The sequence below is a fragment of the Canis lupus genome, chromosome 12, assembly GCF_003254725.2.
Source record: "Canis lupus dingo isolate Sandy chromosome 12, ASM325472v2, whole genome shotgun sequence".
NCBI lineage: Eukaryota > Metazoa > Chordata > Mammalia > Carnivora > Canidae > Canis > Canis lupus.
Genome location: NC_064254.1, coordinates 72,353,130 through 72,360,317, shown reverse-complemented (window position 1 = coordinate 72,360,317; position 7,188 = coordinate 72,353,130). Strand labels below are relative to the sequence as shown.

The window sequence follows — 7,188 nt, the reverse complement described above, 5'->3', positions numbered from 1 at the left end:
TGCTGCCTGTCAGGACATGGGGCCCTTAACAATCATTTTCAAGACATAAATCCCCAAATAAAGCGTGTGTGAAAGAACAGGACTCCGAGTTTAACGCACGCATGACACCAAGGTCAGAGTCACAGGCCCCGCTCTGTTCTGTAGGTGTGGTCTGTGATCCTGGCCCGGATTACCAGCTGGCAGGTGCACACGCCTGGGCACAAGTCCCTCTGCGGGGAATCATAGGATTGGAGAGATGCATGCTTTTTACCATTAGTGAAAGAAATTAAAATTCACACCCAAGACAGAATGTGAAAGACTCCTAACTCTGGGAAATGAACTAGGGGGGGTGGAAGGAGAGGTGGGTGGGGGGTGGGGGTGGCTGGGTGACGGGCACTAAGGGGGGCACTTGACGGGATGAGCACTGGGTGTTATTCTATATGTTGACAAATTGAACATCAATAAAAAATAAATTTATTTAAAAAAAATTCACACCCATTTCTCATGGTCTGCCATAACCATGGTTGGTGGCATCACCCACAGTTAGGGGATCGTACTTGTGACCGATAGTCCACACGCACGCTGGCTCCGGGGAGGGGCCTGAGCTCAGGAGCACGGCCTGGGGAGCATGGGGTGGGGACGAGCCACGGGATTCAGAAAGTGGGGTCGGAGTCCCGGAGCTTCCAGGATGCCCAGAATGGAGCTGGAAGGGAGCTGGCGGCAACTGTGCCCAGCAACGGCCCACGGGCCTGGGAGCCCGTCCCCTCGTCCCCCAGGGAGGTAAATGCTCCCTTCTCTGCAGGCCTCCATGTGCATGAGCTCCTGGGACAGGGTCAGATCCCGCCTGACCGCCCGCCTGCCTCTCCTGCCCTCAGCGTGTGGACCTGGCTCGAGGGTCAGACCGAAAGATGGAGCAGTGCTCCCCGTGCCGCAGTGTCTGTGCCGAAAACATGAACGAGACCTGGATCTCTCGGGCGGGGGGCCCTGTGCGCCTGGAGAAATGGGGACACGGGCCACCCAGCGGGGAGGTGGGTCTGGAGCCAGGTCTGTGAGCTGGAGTCCAAGCCGGGAGCAGATGGGAAGACCAGGACAGCGCTGGGCCCTGTGCAGGCGGCGGCTCCCTGATCCGGAGGCCGGAGGGGAGGCCAGAGGGGAGGCAGGGAGGGGAGGCAGGAGGGGAAGCAGAGAGGGGAGGAGGCCAGAGGGGAGGCTGAAGGGGAGGCAGAAGAGGAGGTCAGAGGGGAGGCAGGAGGGGAGGACAGAGGGGAGGAGGCCAGAAGGGAGAGAATCTGTGTGTGCAAATAAACAGCACTTCTGCATATTCTCAGCTTCACATCCCTGCCTGCTCAGGTGACAGCAGCTTTCATGTCATTTCCCGTTCAGAATAGACAGACCGTCCAGGGATGCCCGGGGGGCTCAGTGGTTGAGCATCTGCCTTCGGCTCGGGGCAGGATCCCAGGGTCCCAGGATCGAGTCCCACATCGGGCTCCCTGCATGGAGCCTGCTTCTCCCTCTGCCTGTGTCTCAGCCTCTCTCTCTCTCTCTCTCTCTGCGTCTCTCATAGATAAATAAAATCTTTTGAAAGAAAGAAAAAAAAAAGAAAGAAGGGAAGAAAGAAGGAAAGAAAGAAAGATCATCCAGCATTTCCACTGAGTTTTCTATAGATTTTTTTAATCCAAACACCTTGCAGCTTCCTGTTGGCTACAGCTTCCGTTCTGAGGCCACGGCCGCGCCCCGGGCCCAAGGGCACACACCGGCACAGCAGCCAGGGCAGCTCAGGGCAGGGGCTTCCCAGGCACACAGCCGGGGAGCCGGGCGTCCCTGCGGCGGCAGCAGGTCTGCTGTGGGCAGTGAAGGGACCGGCGGGTGGCAACTGGGCCCGGGCCGCCCAGGGCGGAAGGCGAGTGGTCCAACCTGTGCTTGGAGACAGCGAAGACCGTGGAGGAGCTACAGTGGGGTCCCAGGTGCAGCCGGCGGGAAGCTTGCGGCTGCGGCCACTGCAGTCCCTCTGGCCTGTCCCGCCAGCGCCAGCCTCGGGGACCGGCCCCTCCGACGGCAGTCGCCGCCCGCTCGGCCTCCACGAGCAGCCCCCGGGGCTCCACAGGCAAAGAGGGGCTGAGGCCTCACAGGCAGAGGGGTGGGTGCTGGGCGCGGGGAGACGGGCTCCCCTCCTGCCACCCCGGCCGCCCCACCGGGCAGCAGGGGAGCCTGTGACCAGGGCCTGGCAGACAGAGAGCACCTGCCTCCCGACAGGTGGCGTGGTCCCCTAGGCCTGCGGGCAGAGCCCGTGAGGACGCCCCCAGGCCCCCAAGGTCTGTGCGTGGAGGCCCCAAACCCACCGCAGCCCCACCGCAGGGCAGGCGCCCAGCCTCACTGCTGGATTAAGACGCTAATCCGCGCTCCATCTCCGGTGCTTTGAGGCCGAGTTTGGAGGTAATTCGGGGCTCCCATCTGGGACTCGGACAAAACCGCGGCCCGGACTGACCTTTGGTTGCTTGGGAGGCGCTAACGAAGGCCTCCGCAGGTGAAGGCGTGGGCCCCCCGGCAGCGCTGATGGATAACACGGAGCTAATCTCTGGCCTTTGTTCCCGGGGGGCAAAGGTTCGCGCTCCCTTTGAATCCGGGCCTTTCAACCGTCCAGTGAGTGAATCATAACAGGACCGGAGGCCCCAGGATTAAGGCCCTGCAGGAAGTGCTCTCTGGGTCCCTAATGACCACGGCCTCGCCGGGAGGAAGACGCTTCGCCCTTCCCTTGGAAACGGAGGAGGCGGCGCGGCTCGTGGCCACCACACCGTGAAAGACCAGAGCAAAATCACAGCTTAATCGTCTGCGGTGTTCATGCAAGGACGTGGCAGGGCACAGAGACCGGGAGGCCCAGGGCCTGGCGCGTGGCACCTGCTGCCCCACGGGCGGCCGACGTGGGATGGGATGTGAGCGGGGCCCTCAGGAGCAGGTGCACGGCCGGCGGGGCCCCGCTGGCCCCTGTGCTCCCCGAGCCCGCAGCCCCGCGGGGCTTCGCGTCTGGACCCGCGCCCCCAACACAGACACGACCAGAGCCACATCCAAAAATTAGAAGAAATGGGGAAATCCACTTTAGCCAAAGACTCCATCCAGAATTCTGTCATTTCGACATGCAATCAATACAACATGATTATTGATGAGATATTTCACTGTCTTTTTCCACATATGTCTTCAAAATCTGGTGTGTTTCGTGCACACAGAGCCTCTGGACGCAGATGAGCCTCGTGGTATGGCAGTGGCATCCCCAGGACCCGCGGCCGGGAGAGGCCCTCCCCGTGGGGAGCGATTCTTCCGCGCTCACCTGCATTTGAGGAAAGACAGCCGCTGCACAACGCACAAGCCGCAGGAATGAATGTGTAACGGTAAAATGCCGCAGCCCACGGGGATGCCGCGGAGGGAGGCCCTGATTTTCAGATCCCCGCAACCCCTGACATGGCTGCGACAGGAAAGCTACGTATTGGGGTTCTGCACTCATTGCCCAGTGGGGGACGTGCCCAGACACCAGCTGCGGGCCCTGCAGCTCAGCCCAGCTCTGACACCACGGGCCGCGTAGAGTCAGACCCCGGGCTGGGGGCTCGGCCCCACCGCCTGCCCCCCAGAGAGGCCAGTCTCCAGCCCTGCTGCCGTCTGCGCTTCTGGCCCCATCAGCTGTAGATCAGAGGCTCCCCAGCCCCTTGGGGCCAAGCACTAGAGCGGCTCCGAGATCTCTGTGACAGAGCAGGCCAGGGGAGCAGCCGCATGGGGGACACGCGTGGGCAGGCACGCGAGGGGTGCGGAGCTTCTGCTCCCTCTCCACGGGCCACTCTCCCCAGGGCCCACCTGTTCACATACCCGTCCTCTGGGTTTTCCTGGAGGCTTCATCCCACAGGCCTGTCCAACAGCAGCGTCAGCCACTGGGGCCTGGACCCCACCCCCAGCCCCTGGCCCACCCCACGAGGTCAGGGGTGGGATGGACCCCACCAGGCCGTCGTCTCACCGGGCAACGCACCCCCACCCTCTCCAGAAGTCCCCTCCTGACCACAGAAGACACGTCTGTCTCTCATCAGAGACCTAATGCACATCCTAGACCCCAGCACCACGCTAAGGGGTCTTCACCCCACAGGAACCAAAGAAATGAAGTGTGGAGACTGACGCCCCTGGGACGAGCTCTAAGACCCCAGGGGCCGAGGATCCATGGAGGAGAGAAACCAATGGACAGGGACAGGCCAGGAAATCCCTCCCTTCCGGAAATTTCCGCCTGAGGGACAGCAGAGGCAATGTGGCCCCCTGGGAGGAGAGGCCCTGGGCGGGCAGCGGCGGGAGCCAGGCCCTGGGGGCAGAAGGGCCTCCACAGGGCGGGCTTGGCCGCGAACCTCGAGCCCCGGTCGCGGTGGAAACGTCCTCAGTTGCACAGTCACGGCCGCGCACGCATGGCTGGAAGGCCACGGTCTCTCCGGGGAAACGGGTCGTAGGGAAGGCGGGAGACACCGTAAAATATGCAAGTTTGGGAGGACACGAAGAAACAGCATCCATTCTGAAAACAGAATCAGTGACGGAAAACAGAGGTTCTAAAAATCGGGGGACATGAAGATGCACAGTCAGAAATTTGACATTTTTAAGATTTTTAAGATGGGAGGAGCCGCAGACGGATCGCAGGGGAGCCCCCGCTGCTTCAGACGGTCCTGAGGACAAGAAGAGCTTTCACTGGGGCTTCCAACGGTTACGGGCGCCCACCCGTGGGGCTCGTGGGGACCAGGCCTCGACGGACAAACAGCTCAGCGTTTTCACAAACTAGAGGCCAAGGGCTCAAGCTCGCAGGAGGAAGTGTGGCTGCACCCCCATGCACTCCCCCGTGTGCCCCCACGTCCAACCCCCTATGCGTGCCCCATGTGCCCCCACGTCTGCTCCCTGTGCGCTCCCCGTGCACCCCCCATGCGCCCCCATGTCCGCCCCCCCATGCCCCTCCCAATGCGCTCCCTATGCATTCCCACGCCCATCCCCCATGTCCCCCCCGGGAGCCCCCCATGTGCCCCCATGTCTGCCCCCCTTGCCCCCATGTGCTCCCCATGCGCCCCCATCCAACCACCCATGTGCTCCCACATCCACCCCCTTGCACCCCACCTCCGCCCCCCGTATGCCCCCGTGCGCCCCCTGTGTGCCCCCACATTCACCCATGTGCCCCCCATGCACCCCCACATCCACCCCCATGAGCCCGCCGTGTGCCCCCACGTCCACCCCCCGTGTGCCCCCCAATGCGACCCCACGTCCACCCCCCCGTGCGCACCCCATGTGCCCCTGCGTCTGCCCCCCCATGCGCTCTCATGCACCCCCCATGCGCCCCCACATCCATCACCCCGTGTGCCCCCCCAGGAGCCCCCCATGCACCCCCATGTCTACCCCCCCGCCCCCATGTGCTCCCCATGTGCCCCCATGCCCATCCCCCCGTGTACCCCCCACTGTGCGCCCCCCATGAGCCCCCTCATGCGCCCCCACGTCCACCCCCTGTGCACCCCCACCTCAGCCTCCGTGTGCCTCACGTCCACTCCCCATGTGCCCCCCCGTGCACCCCCACGTTCACCCTCTTGCGCCCCCCGTGCACCCCCTTGTGCCCCCCGCGTGCACCCCCATGTCCACCCCCGCAGTCGCACAGAGGGCAGCTCCTAGCCACCCCTGGGCGAGAAGACAGCACCTAGAAGCTCCGCACACTTGTCAGCTGCCAGGAGGGACACCGCGCTGACGTCACCAGAGGGGAGAGGAAACCAACACGAGCCTGGGTGTTACGCTCCATCAAACGTCATTTAAGAACGAGAGGAAACCGTGGAAGGAGCCTCGGTGTCCTTCGACAGATGACGGGTACAGAAGACTGGTCCTATAGCTACAGTGGGATATCGCTCAGCCGTCAGGAAGGACGAGCACCCAGCGTGGGCTTTGACGTGGGTGGAACTGGAGGGCATGACGCTGAGTGAGGGAAGTCGTGGGAGGACAGTCATCACATGGTCTCACTCATCCGGGGAAGAGAAGAAATAGAGGGGATTAGAGGGGAAGGAGGGAAACTAACTTCATGTTTAAATGTACGTAGTTTAAATGCCAAAATCTTTTTCCTGTTTGGAACGATAGGAATACTGAACAGATTCTCATTTGTTAAAAATGAAATTATATGCATGTTAAGATGTTAGGGTGAATTTTAAGAGAAACTGAAACAGAGGACAAGCGAGGAGGAAGTCATTAAGATCTATTTACCAGAACTAGTAGCATTCTTATAACCACTAGTTACCAATTATTAGATGTAATAGGAAAAAGAATATATCATGAGCAGTAGCAAGATATTTTTAAAATCTCAGTGAGTCTGCAAATAACAAGTCTGCTCAGCCTTGCGGTCCTGAGCTTGAACCTCTTTGTGCTCAGACTGTTTCTGACGGTTCCGATTGCAGGATCTTTGGGGACGTGGAGTCCAGACACCACGGAGCATACGAAGCAGGTTGGAGCAGAGCACGGTGTCACGCTGCGTTTATGGACGTGAGGACTAGTGTTGTGAGTCTAGCAATTCTCCGCCTTAAGGGCCTACGAGGTAGATGTCGTTCTGGGGGCCTCCCAGGGGGGTGCCGTCGGTTGAGCACCCGCTTCTTGGTTTCAGGTCCAGTCGTGATCTGGAGGTCGTGACATGGAGCCCCGTGTCGAGCTCCGTGCTCAGCACAGAGTCTGCTTGCGATTCTGTCTCCCTCTCCCTGTGACCCTCCTCTCTCCCTCTAAATAAATAAATAAATAAATAAATAAATAAATAAATGCCATTCCGACCAGGATTCTCATAAGATTTATTACGGAACCTGACGAGCTGATCCTGAATGTCATTAGCACAAACCCGAAGAACAGCAAAGAACAGGTGAGAGGAGGAGGGAGGACAGGGAAGGCGGTGGTGCCAGCCCTGTGGCGTCGGGCCTGCCCTGCAGCCACAGCAGGTGGCGCAAGGACTCGGCGGAGAACCAGAAACGGGCACACGTTTCCGGAATGTGGGCATACGACACAGCAAGGGCCAGGACTACAGGAAGAAAGCACTGTGAAAAGGTAACCTCTGAGATGACATCAAAAGCAGAGGCTATAAAAAATAAAATAAAAATAAAAGATTTTAAAAAGCACAGGCAATAAAAATAAATAAAAATTTTTTAAAAAGCACAGGCAATGAAAGGAAAAACAAATAAATTATGACAAAAA

At 59.9% G+C, this 7,188-nt stretch overlaps 2 long non-coding RNA genes across 3 annotated transcripts; one reads left to right on the top strand and one right to left on the bottom strand.

Moving 5' to 3' along the window:
- Positions 1 to 1,629: 1,629 nt before the first annotated feature.
- Positions 1,630 to 6,160, bottom strand: LOC125752285 (uncharacterized). The gene is made up of 2 exons (XR_007401408.1): positions 5,669 to 6,160; positions 1,630 to 4,513 (listed from the first exon to the last, which is right to left on the bottom strand). It is a non-coding gene; the product is annotated as an uncharacterized LOC125752285 (long non-coding RNA).
- On the top strand, positions 5,671 to 6,858 carry LOC125752284 (uncharacterized). 2 transcript variants are annotated; one of them, XR_007401406.1, is made up of 3 exons: positions 5,671 to 5,832; positions 6,411 to 6,510; positions 6,614 to 6,858. It is a non-coding gene; the product is annotated as an uncharacterized LOC125752284 (long non-coding RNA). The 2 variants fall into 2 exon arrangements; XR_007401407.1 differs by lacking the exon at positions 5,671 to 5,832 and adding an exon at positions 5,958 to 6,050.
- Positions 6,859 to 7,188: the final 330 nt, after the last annotated feature.